Raw genomic sequence first — 27,494 nt, forward strand, 5'->3', positions numbered from 1 at the left:
CACAGTGATAAAATAACAGAACAAGAGCACTGTCTCACAGTGATAATATAACGGAACAAGAGCACTGTCTGAGAGTGATAATAGAGCAGACAAGAGAACTGTCGCACAGTGATAACACAACAGAACAAGAGCACTGTCGCACAGTGATAATACAACAGAACAAAGCACTGTCTAAGAATGATAATACAACAGACAAGAGAACTGTCGCACAGTGATATTTACAACACAACAAGAGCACTGTCTCACTGTCATTTTATGAGAGATGAAGAGCACCGTCTCACAGTGATAATACAACGGAACAGGAGCACCGTCTCACTGTGATAATATAACAGATCAGGAGCACTGTCTCACAGTAATAATACAACAGAACAAGAGCACTGTCTCACAGTCATAACACAACAGAACAAGAGCACTGTCTCACTGTGATAATATAACAGATCAGGAGCACTGTCTCACAGTAATAATACAACAGAACAAGAGCACTGTCTCACAGTCATAATAGAACAGAACAAGAGCACTGTCTCACTGTCATAATATAACAGAACAGGGGCACTGTCTGAGAGTGATAATACAACAGACAGGAGAATTGTCGCACAGTGATAATAAAACAGTACAAGAGCACTGTCTGAGAGTGATAATACAGCAGACAGAAGAACTGTCGCACAGTGATATTACAACAGAACAAGAGCACAGTCTGACATTGATAATACAACAGAACAATAGCACTGTCTGAGAGTGATAATACAACAGAACAAGAGCCCTGTCACACAATGATAACACAACAGAACAAGAACACTGTCTCTCTGTGATAAAAGAACAGATCAGGAGCACGGTCTAACAGTGATAATACAACAGAACAAGAGAAATATCTCACAGTGATAATGCAACAGAACAAGAGCACCGTCTCACAGTGAAAATACAACAGAACAAGAGCACTGTCTGAGAGTGATAATACAACAGAACAAGAGACCTGTCACACAATGACAACACAACAGAACAAGAGCACTGTCACACTGTGATAAGATAACAGAACAAGAGCACTGTCCAACAATGATAATGCAACAGAACAAGAGCACTGTCACACAGTGATAACATAACAGAACAAGAGCACTGTAACACTGTGATAATATAACAGAACAAGAGCACTGACTAACAATGAAAATACAACAGAAAAAGAGCGCTGTCTCACTGTGATAATATAACAGAACAGGAGCACTGTCTCACTGTGATAATATAACAGAACAGGAGCACTGTCTCACTGCGATAATATAACAGATCAAGAGCAATGTCGCAAAGTCATAATACAACAGATCAAGAACACTTTAAGACAGTGATAATATAACAGAAAAAGAGCAATGTCACACAGTGATAATATAACAGAACAAGAGCACTGTCTCACTGTGACAATGCAACAGAACAAGAGCACTGTCTCACAGTGATAATATAACAGAACAAGAGCACTGTCTGAGAGTTACAATACAACAGAACAAGAGCACTGTCCCACTGTGAAAATATAACAGAACAGGAGCACTGTCTCACTGTGATAATATAACAGATCAGGAGCACTGTCTCACAGTGATAATACAACAGAACAAAGCACTGTCTAAGAATGATAATACAACAGACAAGAGAACTGTCGCACAGTGATATTTACAACACAACAAGAGCACTGTCTCACTGTCATTTTATTAGAGATCAAGAGCACCGTCTCACAGTGATAATACAACAGAACAAGAGAAATATCTCACAGTGATAATGCAACAGAACAAGAGCACAGTCTCACAGTGAAAATACAACTGAACAAGAGCACTGTCTCACAGTCATAATACAACAGAACAACAACACTGTCTCACTGTGATAATATAACAGATCAGGAGCACTGTCTCACAGTGATAATACAACAGAATAAGAGCACCGTCTCACAGTGATAATATAACAGATCAGGAGCACTGTCTCACAGTGATAATACAACAGAAGAAGAGCACTGTCTCACTGTGATAATATAACAGATCAGGAGCACTGTCTCACAGTGATAATACAACTGGAGAAGAGCACTGTCTCACAGTCATATAACAACAGAACAAGAGTGCTGCCTGACTGTGATAATATAACAGATCAAGAGCAATGTCGCAAAGTCATAATACAACAGATCAAGAACACTGTAACAAAGTGATAAGATAACAGATCAAGAGCACTGTCACACAGTGAAACTACAACAGACAAAGAGCAATGTCACACAGTGATAAAATAACAGAACAAGAGCACTGTCTCACAGTGATAATATAACGGAACAAGAGCACTGTCTGAGAGTGATAATAGAGCAGACAAGAGAACTGTCGCACAGTGATAACACAACAGAACAAGAGCACTGTCGCACAGTGATAATACAACAGAACAAAGCACTGTCTAAGAATGATAATACAACAGACAAGAGAACTGTCGCACAGTGATATTTACAACACAACAAGAGCACTGTCTCACTGTCATTTTATGAGAGATGAAGAGCACCGTCTCACAGTGATAATACAACGGAAAAGGAGCACCGTCTCACTGTGATAATATAACAGATCAGGAGCACTGTCTCACAGTAATAATACAACAGAACAAGAGCACTGTCTCACAGTCATAACACAACAGAACAAGAGCACTGTCTCACTGTGATAATATAACAGAACAGGAGCACTGTCTCACTGTGATAATATAACAGATCAGGAGCACTGTCTCACAGTAATAATACAACAGAACAAGAGCACTGTCTCACAGTCATAATAGAACAGAACAAGAGCACTGACTCACTGTCATAATATAACAAAACAGGGGCACTGTCTGAGAGTGATAATACAACAGACAGGAGAATTGTCGCACAGTGATAATAAAACAGTACAAGAGCACTGTCTGAGAGTGATAATACAGCAGACAGGAGAACTGTCGCACAGTGATATTACAACAGAACAAGAGCACAGTCTGACATTGATAAGACAACAGAACAATAGCACTGTCTGAGAGTGATAATACAACAGACAAGAGAACTGTCGCACAGTGATATTTACAACACAACAAGAGCACTGTCTCACTGTCATTTTATGAGAGATGAAGAGCACCGTCTCACAGTGATAATACAACGGAACAGGAGCACCGTCTCACTGTGATAATATAACAGATCAGGAGCACTGTCTCACAGTAATAATACAACAGAACAAGAGCACTGTCTCACAGTCATAACACAACAGAACAAGAGCACTGTCTCACTGTGATAATATAACAGATCAGGAGCACTGTCTCACAGTAATAATACAACAGAACAAGAGCACTGTCTCACAGTCATAATAGAACAGAACAAGAGCACTGTCTCACTGTCATAATATAACAGAACAGGGGCACTGTCTGAGAGTGATAATACAACAGACAGGAGAATTGTCGCACAGTGATAATAAAACAGTACAAGAGCACTGTCTGAGAGTGATAATACAGCAGACAGAAGAACTGTCGCACAGTGATATTACAACAGAACAAGAGCACAGTCTGACATTGATAATACAACAGAACAATAGCACTGTCTGAGAGTGATAATACAACAGAACAAGAGCCCTGTCACACAATGATAACACAACAGAACAAGAACACTGTCTCTCTGTGATAAAAGAACAGATCAGGAGCACGGTCTAACAGTGATAATACAACAGAACAAGAGAAATATCTCACAGTGATAATGCAACAGAACAAGAGCACCGTCTCACAGTGAAAATACAACAGAACAAGAGCACTGTCTGAGAGTGATAATACAACAGAACAAGAGACCTGTCACACAATGACAACACAACAGAACAAGAGCACTGTCACACTGTGATAAGATAACAGAACAAGAGCACTGTCCAACAATGATAATGCAACAGAACAAGAGCACTGTCACACAGTGATAACATAACAGAACAAGAGCACTGTAACACTGTGATAATATAACAGAACAAGAGCACTGACTAACAATGAAAATACAACAGAAAAAGAGCGCTGTCTCACTGTGATAATATAACAGAACAGGAGCACTGTCTCACTGTGATAATATAACAGAACAGGAGCACTGTCTCACTGCGATAATATAACAGATCAAGAGCAATGTCGCAAAGTCATAATACAACAGATCAAGAACACTTTAAGACAGTGATAATATAACAGAAAAAGAGCAATGTCACACAGTGATAATATAACAGAACAAGAGCACTGTCTCACTGTGACAATGCAACAGAACAAGAGCACTGTCTCACAGTGATAATATAACAGAACAAGAGCACTGTCTGAGAGTTACAATACAACAGAACAAGAGCACTGTCCCACTGTGAAAATATAACAGAACAGGAGCACTGTCTCACTGTGATAATATAACAGATCAGGAGCACTGTCTCACAGTGATAATACAACAGAACAAAGCACTGTCTAAGAATGATAATACAACAGACAAGAGAACTGTCGCACAGTGATATTTACAACACAACAAGAGCACTGTCTCACTGTCATTTTATTAGAGATCAAGAGCACCGTCTCACAGTGATAATACAACAGAACAAGAGAAATATCTCACAGTGATAATGCAACAGAACAAGAGCACAGTCTCACAGTGAAAATACAACTGAACAAGAGCACTGTCTCACAGTCATAATACAACAGAACAACAACACTGTCTCACTGTGATAATATAACAGATCAGGAGCACTGTCTCACAGTGATAATACAACAGAATAAGAGCACCGTCTCACAGTGATAATATAACAGATCAGGAGCACTGTCTCACAGTGATAATACAACAGAAGAAGAGCACTGTCTCACTGTGATAATATAACAGATCAGGAGCACTGTCTCACAGTGATAATACAACTGGAGAAGAGCACTGTCTCACAGTCATATAACAACAGAACAAGAGTGCTGCCTGACTGTGATAATATAACAGATCAAGAGCAATGTCGCAAAGTCATAATACAACAGATCAAGAACACTGTAACAAAGTGATAAGATAACAGATCAAGAGCACTGTCACACAGTGAAACTACAACAGACAAAGAGCAATGTCACACAGTGATAAAATAACAGAACAAGAGCACTGTCTCACAGTGATAATATAACGGAACAAGAGCACTGTCTGAGAGTGATAATAGAGCAGACAAGAGAACTGTCGCACAGTGATAACACAACAGAACAAGAGCACTGTCGCACAGTGATAATACAACAGAACAAAGCACTGTCTAAGAATGATAATACAACAGACAAGAGAACTGTCGCACAGTGATATTTACAACACAACAAGAGCACTGTCTCACTGTCATTTTATGAGAGATGAAGAGCACCGTCTCACAGTGATAATACAACGGAAAAGGAGCACCGTCTCACTGTGATAATATAACAGATCAGGAGCACTGTCTCACAGTAATAATACAACAGAACAAGAGCACTGTCTCACAGTCATAACACAACAGAACAAGAGCACTGTCTCACTGTGATAATATAACAGAACAGGAGCACTGTCTCACTGTGATAATATAACAGATCAGGAGCACTGTCTCACAGTAATAATACAACAGAACAAGAGCACTGTCTCACAGTCATAATAGAACAGAACAAGAGCACTGACTCACTGTCATAATATAACAAAACAGGGGCACTGTCTGAGAGTGATAATACAACAGACAGGAGAATTGTCGCACAGTGATAATAAAACAGTACAAGAGCACTGTCTGAGAGTGATAATACAGCAGACAGGAGAACTGTCGCACAGTGATATTACAACAGAACAAGAGCACAGTCTGACATTGATAAGACAACAGAACAATAGCACTGTCTGAGAGTGATAATACAACAGACAAGAGAACTGTCGCACAGTGATATTTACAACACAACAAGAGCACTGTCTCACTGTCATTTTATGAGAGATGAAGAGCACCGTCTCACAGTGATAATACAACAGAACAAGAGCACTGTCTCACTGTGATAATATAACAGAACAAGAGCACTGTCTCACAGTAATAATACAACAGAACAAGAGCACTGTCTCACAGTCATAACACAACAGAACAAGAGCACTGTCTCACTGTGATAATATAACAGATCAGGAGCACTGTCTCACAGTAATAATACAACAGAACAAGAGCACTGTCTCACAGTCATAATAGAACAGAACAAGAGCACTGTCTCACTGTCATAATATAACAGAACAGGGGCACTGTCTGAGAGTGATAATACAACAGACAGGAGAATTGTCGCACAGTGATAATAAAACAGTACAAGAGCACTGTCTGAGAGTGATAATACAGCAGACAGGAGAACTGTCGCACAGTGATATTACAACAGAACAAGAGCACAGTCTGACATTGATAATACAACAGAACAATAGCACTGTCTGAGAGTGATAATACAACAGAACAAGAGCCCTGTCACACAATGATAACACAACAGAACAAGAACACTGTCTCTCTGTGATAAAAGAACAGATCAGGAGCACGGTCTAACAGTGATAATACAACAGAACAAGAGAAATATCTCACAGTGATAATGCAACAGAACAAGAGCACCGTCTCACAGTGAAAATACAACAGAACAAGAGCACTGTCTGAGAGTGATAATACAACAGAACAAGAGACCTGTCACACAATGACAACACAACAGAACAAGAGCACTGTCACACTGTGATAAGATAACAGAACAAGAGCACTGTCCAACAATGATAATGCAACAGAACAAGAGCACTGTCACACAGTGATAACATAACAGAACAAGAGCACTGTAACACTGTGATAATATAACAGAACAAGAGCACTGACTAACAATGAAAATACAACAGAAAAAGAGCGCTGTCTCACTGTGATAATATAACAGAACAGGAGCACTGTCTCACTGTGATAATATAACAGAACAGGAGCACTGTCTCACTGCGATAATATAACAGATCAAGAGCAATGTCGCAAAGTCATAATACAACAGATCAAGAACACTTTAAGACAGTGATAATATAACAGAAAAAGAGCAATGTCACACAGTGATAATATAACAGAACAAGAGCACTGTCTCACTGTGACAATGCAACAGAACAAGAGCACTGTCTCACAGTGATAATATAACAGAACAAGAGCACTGTCTGAGAGTTACAATACAACAGAACAAGAGCACTGTCCCACTGTGAAAATATAACAGAACAGGAGCACTGTCTCACTGTGATAATATAACAGATCAGGAGCACTGTCTCACAGTGATAATACAACAGAACAAAGCACTGTCTAAGAATGATAATACAACAGACAAGAGAACTGTCGCACAGTGATATTTACAACACAACAAGAGCACTGTCTCACTGTCATTTTATTAGAGATCAAGAGCACCGTCTCACAGTGATAATACAACAGAACAAGAGAAATATCTCACAGTGATAATGCAACAGAACAAGAGCACAGTCTCAGTGAAAATACAACTGAACAAGAGCACTGTCTCACAGTCATAATACAACAGAACAACAACACTGTCTCACTGTGATAATATAACAGATCAGGAGCACTGTCTCACAGTGATAATACAACAGAATAAGAGCACCGTCTCACAGTGATAATATAACAGATCAGGAGCACTGTCTCACAGTGATAATACAACAGAAGAAGAGCACTGTCTCACTGTGATAATATAACAGATCAGGAGCACTGTCTCACAGTGATAATACAACTGGAGAAGAGCACTGTCTCACAGTCATATAACAACAGAACAAGAGTGCTGCCTGACTGTGATAATATAACAGATCAAGAGCAATGTCGCAAAGTCATAATACAACAGATCAAGAACACTGTAACAAAGTGATAAGATAACAGATCAAGAGCACTGTCACACAGTGAAACTACAACAGACAAAGAGCAATGTCACACAGTGATAAAATAACAGAACAAGAGCACTGTCTCACAGTGATAATATAACGGAACAAGAGCACTGTCTGAGAGTGATAATAGAGCAGACAAGAGAACTGTCGCACAGTGATAACACAACAGAACAAGAGCACTGTCGCACAGTGATAATACAACAGAACAAAGCACTGTCTAAGAATGATAATACAACAGACAAGAGAACTGTCGCACAGTGATATTTACAACACAACAAGAGCACTGTCTCACTGTCATTTTATGAGAGATGAAGAGCACCGTCTCACAGTGATAATACAACGGAAAAGGAGCACCGTCTCACTGTGATAATATAACAGATCAGGAGCACTGTCTCACAGTAATAATACAACAGAACAAGAGCACTGTCTCACAGTCATAACACAACAGAACAAGAGCACTGTCTCACTGTGATAATATAACAGAACAGGAGCACTGTCTCACTGTGATAATATAACAGATCAGGAGCACTGTCTCACAGTAATAATACAACAGAACAAGAGCACTGTCTCACAGTCATAATAGAACAGAACAAGAGCACTGACTCACTGTCATAATATAACAAAACAGGGGCACTGTCTGAGAGTGATAATACAACAGACAGGAGAATTGTCGCACAGTGATAATAAAACAGTACAAGAGCACTGTCTGAGAGTGATAATACAGCAGACAGGAGAACTGTCGCACAGTGATATTACAACAGAACAAGAGCACAGTCTGACATTGATAATACAACAGAACAATAGCACTGTCTGAGAGTGATAATACAACAGACAAGAGAACTGTCGCACAGTGATATTTACAACAGAACAAGAGCACTGTCTCACTGTGATAATATAACAGAACAGGAGCACTGTCTCACTGTGATAATATAACAGATCAGGAGCACTGTAACACAGTAATAATACAACAGAACAAGAGCACTGTCTCACAGTCATAACACAACAGAACAAGAGCACTGTCTCACTGTGATAATATAACAGAACAGGAGCACTGTCTCACTGTGATAATATAACAGATCAGGAGCACTGTCTCACAGTAATAATACAACAGAACAAGAGCACTGTCTCACAGTCATAATAGAACAGAACAAGAGCACTGACTCACTGTCATAATATAACAAAACAGGGGCACTGTCTGAGAGTGATAATACAACAGACAGGAGAATTGTCGCACAGTGATAATAAAACAGTACAAGAGCACTGTCTGAGAGTGATAATACAGCAGACAGGAGAACTGTCGCACAGTGATATTACAACAGAACAAGAGCACAGTCTGACATTGATAATACAACAGAACAATAGCACTGTCTGAGAGTGATAATACAACAGAACAAGAGCCCTGTCACACAATGATAACACAACAGAACAAGAACACTGTCTCTCTGTGATAAAAGAACAGATCAGGAGCACGGTCTAACAGTGATAATACAACAGAACAAGAGAAATATCTCACAGTGATAATGCAACAGAACAAGAGCACCGTCTCACAGTGAAAATACAACAGAACAAGAGCACTGTCTCACAGTCATAATACAACTGAACAAGAGCACTGTCTCACTGTGATAATATAACAGAACAAGAGCACTGTCTCACAATGATAACACAACAGAACAACAACACTGTCTCACTGTGATAATATAACAGATCAGGAGCACTGTCTCACAGTGATAATACAACAGAACAAGAGCACCGTCTCACAGTGATAATATAACAGATCAGGAGCACTGTCTCACAGTGATAATACAACTGGAGAAGAGCACTGTCTCACAGTCATATAACAACAGAACAAGAGCGCTGTAACAAAGTGATAATATAACAGATCAAGAGCACTGTCACACAGTGAAACTACAACAGACAAAGAGCAATGTCACACAGTGATAAAATAACAGAACAAGAGCACTGTCTCGCAGTGATAATATAACGGAACAAGAGCACTGTCTGAGAGAGATTATAGAGCAGACAAGAGAACTGTCGCACAGTGATAACACAACAGATCAAGAGCACTGTCGCACAGTGACAATACAACAGAACAAAGCACTGTCTAAGAATGATAATACAACAGACAAGAGAACTGTCGCACAGTGATATTTACAACACAACAAGAGCACTGTCTCACTGTCATTTTATGAGAGATGAAGAGCACCGTCTCACAGTGATAATACAACAGAACAAGAGCACTGTCTCACTGTGATAATATAACAGAACAGGAGCACTGTCTCACTGTGATAATATAACAGATCAGGAGCACTGTCTCACAGTAATAATACAACAGAACAAGAGCACTGTCTCACAGTCATAACACAACAGAACAAGAGCACTGTCTCACTGTGATAATATAACAGAACAGGAGCACTGTCTCACTGTGATAATATAACAGATCAGGAGCACTGTCTCACAGTAATAATACAACAGAACAAGAGCACTGTCTCACAGTCATAATAGAACAGGACAAGAGCACTGACTCACTGTCATAATATAACAAAACAGGGGCACTGTCTGAGAGTGATAATACAACAGACAGGAGAATTGTCGCACAGTGATAATAAAACAGTACAAGAGCACTGTCTGAGAGTGATAATACAGCAGACAGGAGAACTGTCGCACAGTGATATTACAACAGAACAAGAGCACAGTCTGACATTGATAATACAACAGAACAATAGCACTGTCTGAGAGTGATAATACAACAGAACAAGAGCCCTGTCACACAATGATAACACAACAGAACAAGAACACTGTCTCTCTGTGATAAAAGAACAGATCAGGAGCACGGTCTAACAGTGATAATACAACAGAACAAGAGAAATATCTCACAGTGATAATGCAACAGAACAAGAGCACCGTCTCACAGTGAAAATACAACAGAACAAGAGCACTGTCTCACAGTCATAATACAACTGAACAAGAGCACTGTCTCACTGTGATAATATAACAGAACAAGAGCACTGTCTCACAATGATAACACAACAGAACAACAACACTGTCTCACTGTGATAATATAACAGATCAGGAGCACTGTCTCACAGTGATAATACAACAGAACAAGAGCACCGTCTCACAGTGATAATATAACAGATCAGGAGCACTGTCTCACAGTGATAATACAACTGGAGAAGAGCACTGTCTCACAGTCATATAACAACAGAACAAGAGCGCTGTAACAAAGTGATAATATAACAGATCAAGAGCACTGTCACACAGTGAAACTACAACAGACAAAGAGCAATGTCACACAGTGATAAAATAACAGAACAAGAGCACTGTCTCGCAGTGATAATATAACAGAACAAGAGCACTGTCTGAGAGTGATAATAGAGCAGACAAGAGAACTGTCGCACAGTGATAACACAACAGATCAAGAGCACTGTCGCACAGTGACAATACAACAGAACAAAGCACTGTCTAAGAATGATAATACAACAGACAAGAGAACTGTCGCACAGTGATATTTACAACACAACAAGAGCACTGTCTCACTGTCATTTTATGAGAGATGAAGAGCACCGTCTCACAGTGATAATACAACAGAACAAGAGCACTGTCTCACTGTGATAATATAACAGAACAGGAGCACTGTCTCACTGTGATAATGTAACAGATCAGGAGCACAGTCTCACAGTAATAATACAACAGAACAAGAGCACTGTCTCACAGTCATAACACAACAGAACAAGAGCACTGTCTCACTGTGATAATATAACAGAACAGGAGCACTGTCTCACTGTGATAATATAACAGATCAGGAGCACTGACTCACAGTAATAATACAACAGAACAAGAGCACTGTCTCACAGTCATAATAGAACAGAACAAGAGCACTGTCTCACTGTCATAATATAACAGAACAGGGGCACTGTCTGAGAGTGATAATACAACAGACAGGAGAATTGTCGCACAGTGATATTACAACAGAACAAGAGCACAGTCTGACAGTGATAATACAACAGAACAATAGCACTGTCTGAGAGTGATAATACAACAGAACAAGAGACCTGTCACACAATGACAACACAACAGAACAAGAGCACTGTCACACTGTGATAATATAACAGAACAAGAGCACTGTCACACTGTGATAATATAACAGAACAAGAGCACTGTCGAACAATGATAATGCAACAGAACAAGAGTACTGTGACACAGTGATAATATAACAGAACAAGAGCACTGTAACACAGTGATAATATAACAGAACAAGAGCACTGGAACACAGTGATAATATAACAGAACAGAAGCACTGTAACACAGTGATAATATAACAGAACAGAAGCACTGTAACACAGTGATAATATAACAGAACAAGAGCACTGTAACACAGTGATAATATAACAGAACAAGAGCACTGTAACACAGTGATAATATAACAGAACAAGAGCACTGTCACACGGTGATAATATAACAGAACAAGAGCACTGTAACACAGTGCTAATATAACAGAACAAGAGCATTGTCACACTGTGATAATATAACAGAACAAGAGCACTGTCCAACAATGATAATGCAACAGAACAAGAGCACTGTCACACAGTGATAACATAACAGAACAAGAGCACTGTCTCACTGTCATTTTATGAGAGATGAAGAGCACCGTCTCACAGTGATAATACAACGGAACAGGAGCACCATCTCACTGTGATAATATAACAGATCAGGAGCACTGTCTCACAGTAATAATACAACAGAACAAGAGCACTGTCTCACTGTCATAACACAACAGAACAAGAGCACTGTCTCACTGTGATAATACAACAGACAGGAGAATTGTCGCACAGTGATAATAAAACAGTACAAGAGCACTGTCTGAGAGTGATAATACAGCAGACAGGAGAACTGTCGCGCAGTGATATTACAACAGAACAAGAGCACAGTCTGACATTGATAATACAACAGAACAATAGCACTGTCTGAGAGTGATAATACAACAGAACAAGAGCCCTGTCACACAATGATAACACAACAGAACAAGAACACTGTCTCACTGTGATAATATAACAGAACAGGAGCACTGTCTCACTGTGATAATATAACAGATCAGGAGCGCTGTCTCACAGTAATAATACAACAGAACAAGAGCAGTGTCTCACAGTCATAATATTACAGAACAGGGGCACTGTCTGAGAGTGATAATACAACAGACAGGAGAATTGTCGCACAGTGATATTACAACAGAACAAGAGCACAGTCTGACAGTGATAATACAACAGAACAATAGCACTGTCTGAGAGTGATAACACAACAGAACAAGAGACCTGTCACACAATGACAACACAACAGAACAAGAGCACTGTCACACTGTGATAATATAACAGAACAAGAGCACTGTCACACTGTGATAATATAACAGAACAAGAGCACTGTCGAACAATGATAATGCAACAGAACAAGAGTACTGTGACACAGTGATAATATAACAGAACAAGAGCACTGTAACACAGTGATAATATAACAGAACAAGAGCACTGGAACACAGTGATAATATAACAGAACAGAAGCACTGTAACACAGTGATATTTTAACAGAACAGAAGCACTGTAACACAGTAATAATACAACAGAACAAGAGCACTGTCTCACAGTCATAACACAACAGAACAAGAGCACTGTCTCACTGTGATAATATAACAGAACAGGAGCACTGTCTCACTGTGATAATATAACAGATCAGGAGCACTGACTCACAGTAATAATACAACAGAACAAGAGCACTGTCTCACAGTCATAATAGAACAGAACAAGAGCACTTCTCACTGTCATAATATAACAGAACAGGGGCACTGTCTGAGAGTGATAATACAACAGACAGGAGAATTGTCGCACAGTGATATTACAACAGAACAAGAGCACAGTCTGACAGTGATAATACAACAGAACAATAGCACTGTCTGAGAGTGATAATACAACAGAACAAGAGACCTGTCACACAATGACAACACAACAGAACAAGAGCACTGTCACACTGTGATAATATAACAGAACAAGAGCACTGTCACACTGTGATAATATAACAGAACAAGAGCACTGTCGAACAATGATAATGCAACAGAACAAGAGTACTGTGACACAGTGATAATATAACAGAACAAGAGCACTGTAACACAGTGATAATATAACAGAACAAGAGCACTGGAACACAGTGATAATATAACAGAACAGAAGCACTGTAACACAGTGATAATATAACAGAACAGAAGCACTGTAACACAGTGATAATATAACAGAACAAGAGCACTGTAACACAGTGATAATATAACAGAACAAGAGCACTGTAACACAGTGATAATATAACAGAACAAGAGCACTGTCACACGGTGATAATATAACAGAACAAGAGCACTGTAACACAGTGCTAATATAACAGAACAAGAGCATTGTCACACTGTGATAATATAACAGAACAAGAGCACTGTCCAACAATGATAATGCAACAGAACAAGAGCACTGTCACACAGTGATAACATAACAGAACAAGAGCACTGTCTCACTGTCATTTTATGAGAGATGAAGAGCACCGTCTCACAGTGATAATACAACGGAACAGGAGCACCATCTCACTGTGATAATATAACAGATCAGGAGCACTGTCTCACAGTAATAATACAACAGAACAAGAGCACTGTCTCACAGTCATAACACAACAGAACAAGAGCACTGTCTCACTGTGATAATACAACAGACAGGAGAATTGTCGCACAGTGATAATAAAACAGTACAAGAGCACTGTCTGAGAGTGATAATACAGCAGACAGGAGAACTGTCGCACAGTGATATTACAACAGAACAAGAGCACAGTCTGACATTGATAATACAACAGAACAATAGCACTGTCTGAGAGTGATAATACAACAGAACAAGAGCCCTGTCACACAATGATAACACAACAGAACAAGAACACTGTCTCACTGTGATAATATAACAGAACAGGAGCACTGTCTCACTGTGATAATATAACAGATCAGGAGCACTGTCTCACAGTAATAATACAACAGAACAAGAGCAGTGTCTCACAGTCATAATAGAACAGAACAAGAGCACTGTCTCACTGTCATAATATTACAGAACAGGGGCACTGTCTGAGAGTGATAATACAACAGACAGGAGAATTGTCGCACAGTGATATTACAACAGAACAAGAGCACAGTCTGACAGTGATAATACAACAGAACAATAGCACTGTCTGAGAGTGATAACACAACAGAACAAGAGACCTGTCACACAATGACAACACAACAGAACAAGAGCACTGTCACACTGTGATAATATAACAGAACAAGAGCACTGTCACACTGTGATAATATAACAGAACAAGAGCACTGTCGAACAATGATAATGCAACAGAACAAGAGTACTGTGACACAGTGATAATATAACAGAACAAGAGCACTGTAACACAGTGATAATATAACAGAACAAGAGCACTGGAACACAGTGATAATATAACAGAACAGAAGCACTGTAACACAGTGATATTTTAACAGAACAGAAGCACTGTAACACAGTGATAATATAACAGAACAAGAGCACTGTAACACAGTGATAATATAACAGAACAAGAGCACTGTAACACAGTGCTAATATAACAGAACAAGAGCATTGTCACACTGTGATAATATAACAGAACAAGAGCACTGTCCAACAATGATAATGCAACAGAACAAGAGCACTGTCACACAGTGATAACATAACAGAACAAGAGCACTGTCTCACTGTCATTTTATGAGAGATGAAGAGCACCGTCTCACAGTGATAATACAACGGAACAGGAGCACCGTCTCACTGTGATAATATAACAGATCAGGAGCACTGTCTCACAGTAATAATACAACAGAACAAGAGCACTGTCTCACAGTCATAACACAACAGAACAAGAGCACTGTCTCACTGTGATAATATAACAGAACAGGAGCACTGTCTCACTGTGATAATATAACAGATCAGGAGCACTGTCTCACAGTAATAATACAACAGAACAAGAGCACTGTCTCACAGTCATAATAGAACAGAACAAGAGCACTGTCTCACTGTCATAATATAACAGAACAGGGGCACTGTCTGAGAGTGATAATACAACAGACAGGAGAATTGTCGCACAGTGATAATAAAACAGTACAAGAGCACTGTCTGAGAGTGATAATACAGCAGACAGGAGAACTGTCGCACAGTGATATTACAACAGAACAAGAGCACAGTCTGACATTGATAATACAACAGAACAATAGCACTGTCTGAGAGTGATCATACAACAGAACAAGAGCCCTGTCACACAATGATAACACAACAGAACAAGAACACTGTCTCTCTGTGATAAAAGAACAGATCAGGAGCACGGTCTAACAGTGATAATACAACAGAACAAGAGAAATATCTCACAGTGATAATGCAACAGAACAAGAGCACCGTCTCACAGTGAAAATACAACAGAACAAGAGCACTGTCTCACAGTCATAATACAACAGAACAAGAGCACTGTCTCACTGTGATAATATAACAGAACAGGAGCACTGTCTCACTGTGATAATACAACAGAACAAGAGCACTGTCTCACAATGATAACACAACAGAACAACAACACTGTCTCACTGTGATAATATAACAGAACAAGAGCACCGTCTCACAGTGATAATATAACAGATCAGGAGCACTGTCTCACAGTCATAATAGAACAGAACAAGAGCACTGTCTCACTGTGATAATATAACAGATCAGGAGCACTGTCTCACAGTGATAAAACAACTGGAGAAGAGCACTGTCTCACAGTCATATAACAACAGAACAAGAGCGCTGCCTGACTGTGATAATATAACAGATCAAGAGCAATGTCGCAAAGTCATAATACAACAGATCAAGAACACTGTAACAAAGTGATAATATAACAGATCAAGAGCACTGTCACACAGTGAAACTACAACAGACAAAGAGCAATGTCACACAGTGATAAAATAACAGAACAAGAGCACTGTCTCGCAGTGATAATATAACGGAACAAGAGCACTGTCTGAGAGTGATAATAGAGCAGACAAGAGAACTGTCGCACAGTGATAACACAACAGATCAAGAGCACTGTCGCACAGTGATAATACAACAGAACAAAGCACTGTCTAAGATGATAATACAACAGACAAGAGAACTGTCGCACAGTGATATTTACAACACAACAAGAGCACTGTCTCACTGTCATTTTATGAGAGATGAAGAGTACCGTCTCACAGTGATAATACAACAGAACAAGAGCACTGTCTCACTGTGATAATATAACAGAACAGGAGCTCTGTCTCACTGTGATAATATAACAGATCAGGAGCACTGTCTCACAGTAATAATACAACAGAACAAGAGCACTGTCTCACAGTCATAACACAACAGAACAAGAGCACTGTCTCACTGTGATAATATAACAGAACAGGAGCACTGTCTCACTGTGATAATATAACAGATCAGGAGCACTGTCTCACAGTAATAATACAACAGAACAAGAGCACTGTCTCACAGTCATAATAGAACAGAACAAGAGCACTGTCTCACTGTCATAATATAACAGAACAGGGGCACTGTCTGAGAGTGATAATACAACAGACAGGAGAATTGTCGCACAGTGATATTACAACAGAACAAGAGCACAGTCTGACAGTGATAATACAACAGAACAATAGCACTGTCTGATAGTGATAATACAACAGAAGAAGAGACCTGTCACACAATGACAACACAACAGAACAAGAGCACTGTCACACTGTGATAATATGACAGAACAAGAGCACTGTCACACTGTCATAATAGAACAGAACAAGAGCACTGTCTCACTGTCATAATATAACAGAACAGGGGCACTGTCTGAGAGTGATAATACAACAGACAGGAGAATTGTCGCACAGTGATAATAAAACAGTACAAGAGCACTGTCTGAGAGTGATAATACAGCAGACAGGAGAACTGTCGCACAGTGATATTACAACAGAACAAGAGCACAGTCTGACATTGATAATACAACAGAACAATAGCACTGTCTGAGAGTGATCATACAACAGAACAAGAGCCCTGTCACACAATGATAACACAACAGAACAAGAACACTGTCTCTCTGTGATAAAAGAACAGATCAGGAGCACGGTCTAACAGTGATAATACAACAGAACAAGAGAAATATCTCACAGTGATAATGCAACAGAACAAGAGCACCGTCTCACAGTGAAAATACAACAGAACAAGAGCACTGTCTCACAGTCATAATACAACAGAACAAGAGCACTGTCTCACTGTGATAATATAACAGAACAGGAGCACTGTCTCACTGTGATAATACAACAGAACAAGAGCACTGTCTCACAATGATAACACAACAGAACAACAACACTGTCTCACTGTGATAATATAACAGAACAAGAGCACCGTCTCACAGTGATAATATAACAGATCAGGAGCACTGTCTCACAGTCATAATAGAACAGAACAAGAGCACTGTCTCACTGTGATAATATAACAGATCAGGAGCACTGTCTCACAGTGATAAAACAACTGGAGAAGAGCACTGTCTCACAGTCATATAACAACAGAACAAGAGCGCTGCCTGACTGTGATAATATAACAGATCAAGAGCAATGTCGCAAAGTCATAATACAACAGATCAAGAACACTGTAACAAAGTGATAATATAACAGATCAAGAGCACTGTCACACAGTGAAACTACAACAGACAAAGAGCAATGTCACACAGTGATAAAATAACAGAACAAGAGCACTGTCTCGCAGTGATAATATAACGGAACAAGAGCACTGTCTGAGAGTGATAATAGAGCAGACAAGAGAACTGTCGCACAGTGATAACACAACAGATCAAGAGCACTGTCGCACAGTGATAATACAACAGAACAAAGCACTGTCTAAGATGATAATACAACAGACAAGAGAACTGTCGCACAGTGATATTTACAACACAACAAGAGCACTGTCTCACTGTCATTTTATGAGAGATGAAGAGTACCGTCTCACAGTGATAATACAACAGAACAAGAGCACTGTCTCACTGTGATAATATAACAGAACAGGAGCTCTGTCTCACTGTGATAATATAACAGATCAGGAGCACTGTCTCACAGTAATAATACAACAGAACAAGAGCACTGTCTCACAGTCATAACACAACAGAACAAGAGCACTGTCTCACTGTGATAATATAACAGAACAGGAGCACTGTCTCACTGTGATAATATAACAGATCAGGAGCACTGTCTCACAGTAATAATACAACAGAACAAGAGCACTGTCTCACAGTCATAATAGAACAGAACAAGAGCACTGTCTCACTGTCATAATATAACAGAACAGGGGCACTGTCTGAGAGTGATAATACAACAGACAGGAGAATTGTCGCACAGTGATATTACAACAGAACAAGAGCACAGTCTGACAGTGATAATACAACAGAACAATAGCACTGTCTGAGAGTGATAATACAACAGAAGAAGAGACCTGTCACACAATGACAACACAACAGAACAAGAGCACTGTCACACTGTGATAATATGACAGAACAAGAGCACTGTCACACTGTGATAATATAACAGAACAAGAGCACTGTCGAACAATGATAATGCAACAGAACAAGAGTACTGTGACATAGTGATAATATAACAGAACAAGAGCACTGGAACACAGTGATAATATAACAGAACAGAAGCACTGTAACACAGTGATAATATAACAGAACAGAAGCACTGTAACACAGTGATAATATAACAGAACAAGAGCACTGTAACACAGTGATAATATAACAGAACAAGAGCACTGTAACACAGTGATAATATAACAGAACAAGAGCACTGTCACACGGTGATAATATAACAGAACAAGAGCACTGTAACACAGTGCTAATATAACAGAACAAGAGCATTTTCACACTGTGATAATATAACAGAACAAGAGCACTGTCCAACAATGATAATGCAACAGAACAAGAGCACTGTCACACAGTGATAACATAACAGAACAAGAGCACTGTCTCACTGTGATAATATAACAGAACAGGAGCACTGTCTCACTGTGATAATATAACAGATCAGGAGCACTGTCTCACAGTGATAATACAACAGAACAAGAGCACCGTCTCACAGTGATAATATAACAGATCAGGAGCACTGTCTCACAGTGATAATACAACAGAACAAGAGCACTGTCTCACTGTGATAATATAACAGAACAGGAGCACTGTCTCACTGTGATAATACAACAGAACAAGAGCACTGTCTCACAATGATAACACAACAGAACAACAACACTGTCTCACTGTGATAATATAACAGATCAGGAGCACTGTCTCACAGTGATAATACAACTGGAGAAGAGCACTGTCTCACAGTCATATAACAACAGAACAAGAGCGCTGCCTGACTGTGATAATATAACAGATCAAGAGCAATTTCGCAAAGTCATAATACAACAGATCAAGAACACTGTAACAAAGTGATAATATAACAGATCAAGAGCACTGTCACACAGTGAAACTACAACAGACAAAGAGCAATGTCACACAGTGATAAAATAACAGAACAAGAGCACTGTCTCGCAGTGATAATATAACGGAACAAGAGCACTGTCTGAGAGTGATAATAGAGCAGACAAGAGAACTGTCGCACAGTGATAACATAACAGATCAAGAGCACTGTCGCACAGTGATAATACAACAGAACAAAGCACTGTCTAAGAATGATAATACAACAGACAAGAGAACTGTCGCACAGTGATATTTACAACACAACAAGAGCACTGTCTCACTGTCATTTTATGAGAGATGAAGAGCACCGTCTCACAGTGATAATACAACAGAACAAGAGCACTGTCTCACTGTGATAATATAACAGAACAGGAGCACTGTCTCACTGTGATAATATAACAGATCAGGAGCACTGTCTCACAGTAATAATACAACAGAACAAGAGCACTGTCTCACAGTCATAACACAACAGAACAAGAGCACTGTCTGAGAGTGATAATATAACAGAACAGGAGCACTGTCTCACTGTGATAATATAACAGATCAGGAGCACTGTCTCACAGTAATAATACAACAGAACAAGAGCACTGTCTCACAGTCATAATAGAACAGAACAAGAGCACTGTCTCACTGTCATAATATAACAGAACAGGGGCACTGTCTGAGAGTGATAATACAACAGACAGGAGAATTGTCGCACAGTGATAATAAAACAGTACAAGAGCACTGTCTGAGAGTGATAATACAGCAGACAGGACAACTGTCGCACAGTGATATTACAACAGAACAAGAGCACAGTCTGACAGTGATAATACAACAGAACAATAGCACTGTCTGAGAGTGATAATACAACAGAACAAGAGACCTGTCACACAATGACAACACAACAGAACAAGAGCACTGTCACACTGTGATAATATAACAGAACAAGAGCACTGTCGAACAATGATAATACAACCGAAAAGGAGCACTGTCTCACAGTGATAATATGACAGAACAAGAGCACTGTCGAACAATGATAATGCAACAGAACAAGAGTACTGTGACACAGTGATAATATAACAGAACAAGAGCACTGGAACACAGTGATAATATAACAGAACAGAAGCACTGTAACACAGTGATAATATAACAGAACAGAAGCACTGTAATACAGTGATAATATAACAGAACAAGAGCACTGTAACACAGTGATAATATAACAGAACAAGAGCACTGTAACACAGTGATAATATAGCAGAACAAGAGCACTGTCACACGGTGATAATATAACAGAACAAGAGCACTGTAACACAGTGATAATATAACAGAACAAGAGCACTGTCTCACAATGATAATACAACAGAACAAGAGCTCTGTCCCACTGTGATAATATAACAGAACAGGAGCACTGTCTCACTGTGATAATATAACAGATCAGGAGCACTGCCTCACAGTGATAATATAACATACAAGAGCGCTGCCTGACTGTGATAATATAACAGATCAGGAGCACTGTCTCACAGTGATAATACAATAGACAAGAGCGCTGCCTGACTGTGATAATATAACAGATCAAGAGCAATGTCGCAAAGTCATAAGACAACAGATCAAGAACACTTTCACACAGTGATAATATAACAGAACAAGAGCACTGTCTCACTGTGATAATATAACAGAACAAGAGCACTGTCTGAGAGTTACAATACAACAGAACAAGAGCACTGTCCCACTGTGATAATATAACAGAACAGGAGCACTGTCTCACTGTGATAATATAACAGATCAGGAGCACTGTCTCACAGTGATAATACAACAGAACAAAGCACTGTCTCAGAATGATAATACAACAGACAAGAGAACTGTCGCACAGTGATATTTACAACACAACAAGAGCACTGTCTCACTGTCATTTTATTAGAGATCAAGAGCACCGTCTCACAGTGATAATACAACAGAACAAGAGCGCTGCCTGACTGTGATAATATAACAGATCAGGAGCACTGTCTCACAGTGATAATACAATAGACAAGAGCGCTGCCTGACTGTGATAATATAACAGATCAAGAGCAATGTCGCAAAGTCATAAGACAACAGATCAAGAACACTTTCACACAGTGATAATATAACAGAACAAGAGCACTGTCTCACTGTGATAATATAACAGAACAAGAGCACTGTCTGAGAGTTACAATACAACAGAACAAGAGCACTGTCCCACTGTGATAATATAACAGAACAGGAGCACTGTCTCACTGTGATAATATAACAGATCAGGAGCACTGTCGCACAGTGATAATACAACAGAACAAAGCACTGTCTAATAATGATAATACAACAGATAACAGAACTGTCGCACAGTGATATTTACAACACATCAAGAGCACTGTCTCACTGTCATTTTATTAGAGATCAAGAGCACCGTCTCACAGTGATAATACAACAGAACAAGAGCACTGTCTCACTGTGATAATATAACAGAACAGGAGCACTGTCTCACTGTGATAATATAACAGATCAGGAGCACTGTCTCACAGTAATAATACAACAGAACAAGAGCACTGTCTCACAGTCATAACACAACAGAACAAGAGCACTGTCTCACTGTGATAATATAATAGAACAGGAGCACTGTCTCACTGTGATAATATAACAGATCAGGAGCACTGTCTCACAGTAATAATACAACAGAACAAGAGCACTGTCTCACAGTCATAATAGAACAGAACAAGAGCACTGTCTCACTGTGATAATATAACAGAACAGGGGCACTGTCTGAGAGTGATAATACAACTGACAGGAGAATTGTCGCACAGTGATAATAAAACAGTACAAGAGCACTGTCTGAGAGTGATAATACAGCAGACAGGACAACTGTCTCACAGTGATAATACAACAGACAAGAGTGCTGCCTGACTGTGATAATATAACAGATCAAGAGCAATGTCGCAAAGTCATAAGACAACAGATCAAGAACACTTTAACACAGTGATAATATAACAGAACAAGAGCACTGTCTCACTGTGATAATATAACAGAACAAGAGCACTGTCTGAGAGTTACAATACAACAGAACAAGAGCACTGTCCCACTGTGATAATATAACAGATCAGGAGCACTGTCTCACAGTGATAATACAACAGAACAAAGCACTGTCTAAGAATGACAATACAACAGACAAGAGAACTGTCGCACAGTGATATTTACAACACAACAAGAGCACTGTCTCACTGTCATTTTATTAGAGATCAAGAGCACCGTCTCACAGTGATAATACAACAGAACAAGAGCACTGTCTCACTGTGATAATATAACAGAACAGGAGCAGTGTCTCACTGTGATAATATAACAGATCAAGAGCACTGTCTCACAGTAATAATACAACAGAACAAGAGCACTGTCTCACAGTCATAACACAACAGAACAAGAGCACTGTCTCACTGTGATAATATAATAGAACAGGAGCACTGTCTCACTGTGATAATATAACAGATCAGGAGCACTGTCTCACAGTAATAATACAACAGAACAAGAGCACTGTCTCACAGTCATAATAGAACAGAACAAGAGCACTGTCTCACTGTGATAATATAACAGAACAGGGGCACTGTCTGAGAGTGATAATACAACTGACAGGAGAATTGTCGCACAGTGATAATAAAACAGAACAAGAGCACTGTCTGAGAGTGATAATACAGCAGACAGGAGAACTGTCGCACAGTGATATTACAACAGAACAAGAGCACAGTCTGACAGTGATAATACAACAGAATAATAGCCCTGTCTGAGAGTGATAATACAACAGAACAAGAGCCCTGTCAGACAATGATAACAGAACAGAACAAGAACACTGTCTCTCTGTGATAATAGAACAGATCAGGAGCACCGTCTCACAGTGATAATACAACAGAACAAGAGAAATATCTCACAGTGATAATGCAACAGATCAACAGCACCGTCTCACAGTGAAAATACAACAGAACAAGAGCACTGTCTCACAGTCATAATACAACAGAACAAGAGCACTGTCTCACTGTGATAATATAACAGAACAGGAGCACTGTCTCACTGTGATAATACAACAGAACAAGAGCACTGTCTCACAATGATAACACAACAGAACAACAACACTGTCTCACTGTGATAATATAACAGATCAGGAGCACTGTCTCACAGTGATAATACAACAGAACAAGAGCACCGTCTCACAGTGATAATATAACAGATCAGGAGCACTGTCTCACAGTGATAATACAACAGAACAAGAGCACTGTCTCACTGTGATAATATAACAGATCAGGAGCACTGTCTCACAGTGATAATACAACTTGAGAAGAGCACTGCCTCACAGTCATATAACAACAGAACAAGAGCGCTGCCTGACTGTGATAATATAACAGATCAAGAGCAATGTCGCAAAGTCATAATGCAACAGATCAAGAACACTGTAACAAAGTGATAATATAACAGAACAAGAGCACTATCACACACTGACAATACAACAGAACAAAAGCACTGTCACACAGTGATAATATAACAGATCAAGAGCACTGTCACACAGTGAAACTGCAACAGACAAAGAGCAATGTCACACAGTGATAATATAACAGAACAAGAGCACTGTCTCACAGTGATAATATAACGGAACAAAGCACTTTCTAAGAATGATAATACAACAGACAAGAGAACTGTCGCACAGTGATATTTACAACACAACAAGAGCACTGTCTCACTGTCATTTTATGAGAGATGAAGAGCACCGTCTCACAGTGATAAGACAACAGAACAAGAGCACTGTCTCACTGTGATAATATAACAGAACAGGAGCACTGTCTCCCTGTGATAATATAACAGAACATGAGCACTGTCTCACTGTGATAATACAACAGAACAAGAGCACTGTCTCACAATGATAACACAACAGAACAACAACACTGTCTCACTGTGATAATATAACAGATCAGGAGCACTGTCTCACAGTGATAATACAACAGAACAAGAGCACCATCTCACAGTGATAATACAACAGAACAAGAGCACTGTCTAACAGTCATAATAGAACAGAACAAGAGCACTGTCTCACTGTGATAATATAACAGAACAGGGGCACTGTCTGAGAGTGATAATACAACAGACAGGAGAATTGTTGCACAGTGATAATAAAACAGTACAAGAGCACTGTCTGAGAGTGATAATACAGCAGACAGGAGAACTGTCGCACAGTGATATGACAACAGAACAAGAGCACAGTCTGACAGTGATAATACAACAGAACAATAGCACAGTCTGACAGTGATAATACAAATGAACAAGAGCCCTGTCACACAATGATAACACAACAGAACAAGAACACTGTCTCTCTGTGATAATGGAACAGATCAGGAGCACCGTCTCACAGTGATAATACAACAGAACAAGAGCAATATCTCACAGTGATAATGCAACAGAACAAGAGCACCGTCTCACAGTGAAAATACAACAGAACAAGAGCACAGTCTCACAGTCATAATACAACAGAACAAGAGCACTGTCTCACAATGATAACACAACAGAACAAGAACACTGTCTCACTGTGATAATATAACATATCTGGAGCAGTGTCCCACAGTGATAATACAACAGAACAAGAGCACCGTCTCACAGTGATAATCTAACAGATCAGGAGCACTGTCTCACAGTGCTAATACAACAGAACAAGAGCACTGTCTCACTGTGATAATATAACAGATCAGGAGCACTGTCTCACAGTGATAATACAACTGGAGAAGAGCACCGTCTCACAGTGATAATATAACAGATCAGGAGCACTGTCTCACAGTCATAATACAACAGAACAAGAGCACTGTCTCACTGTGATAATATAACAGATCAGGAGCAATGTCTCACAGTGATAATACAACAGACAAGAGCGTTGCCTGACTGTGATAATATAACAGATCAAGAACAATGTCGCAAAGTCATAATACAACAGATCAAGAACACTGTAACACAGTGATAATATAACAGAACAAGAGCACTATCACACACTGACAATACAACAGAACAAAAGCACTGTCACACAGTGATAATATAACAGATCAAGAGCACTGTCACACAGTGAAACTACAACAGAGAAAGAGCAATGTCATACAGTGATAATATAACAGAACAAGAGCACTGTCTCACAGTGATAATATAACGGAACAAGAGCACTGTCTGAGAGTGATAATAGAGCAGACAAGAGAACTGTCGCACAGTGATAACACAACAGAACAAGAGCACTGTCGCACAGTGATAAGACAACAGAACAAAGCACTGTCTAAGAATGATAATACAACAGAACAAGAGCACTGTCTCACTGTGATAATATAACAGAACAGGAGCACTGTCTCACTGTGATAATATTACAGATCAGTAGCACTGTCTCACAGTAATAATACAACAGAACAAGAGCATTGTCTCACTGTGATAACACAACAGAACAAGAACACTGTCTCACTGTGATAATATAACAGATCAGGAGCACTGTCTCACAGTGATAATATAACAGATCAGGAGCACTGTCTCACAGTGATAATACAACAGAACAAGAGCGCTGCCTCACTGGGATAATATAACAGATCAGGAGCACTGTCTCACAGTGATAATACAACAGAACAAGAGCGCTGTCTCACTGGGATAATATAACAGATCAGGAGCACTGTCTCACAGTGATAATACAACTGGAGAAGAGCACTGTCTCACAGTCATAAAACAACAGAACAAGAGCACTGTCCCACTGTGATAATATAACAGAACAGGAGCACTGTCTCACTGTGATAATATAACAGATCAGGAGCAATGTCTCACAGTGATAATACAACAGACAAGAGCGCTGCCTGACTGTGATAATATAACAGATCAAGAGCAATGTCGCAAAGTCATAATACAACAGATCAAGAACACTGTAACACAGTGATAATACAACAGAACAAAAGCACTGTCACACAGTGATAATATAACAGAACATGAGCACTGTCTCACAGTGATAATATAACAGAACAAGAGCACTGTCTGAGAGTGATAATAGAGCAGACAAGAGAACTGTCGCACAGTGATAACACAACAGTACAAGAGCACTGTCGCACAGTGATAATACAACAGAACAAAG

This window comes from Heterodontus francisci, chromosome 3 (assembly GCF_036365525.1).
Source record: "Heterodontus francisci isolate sHetFra1 chromosome 3, sHetFra1.hap1, whole genome shotgun sequence".
NCBI lineage: Eukaryota > Metazoa > Chordata > Chondrichthyes > Heterodontiformes > Heterodontidae > Heterodontus > Heterodontus francisci.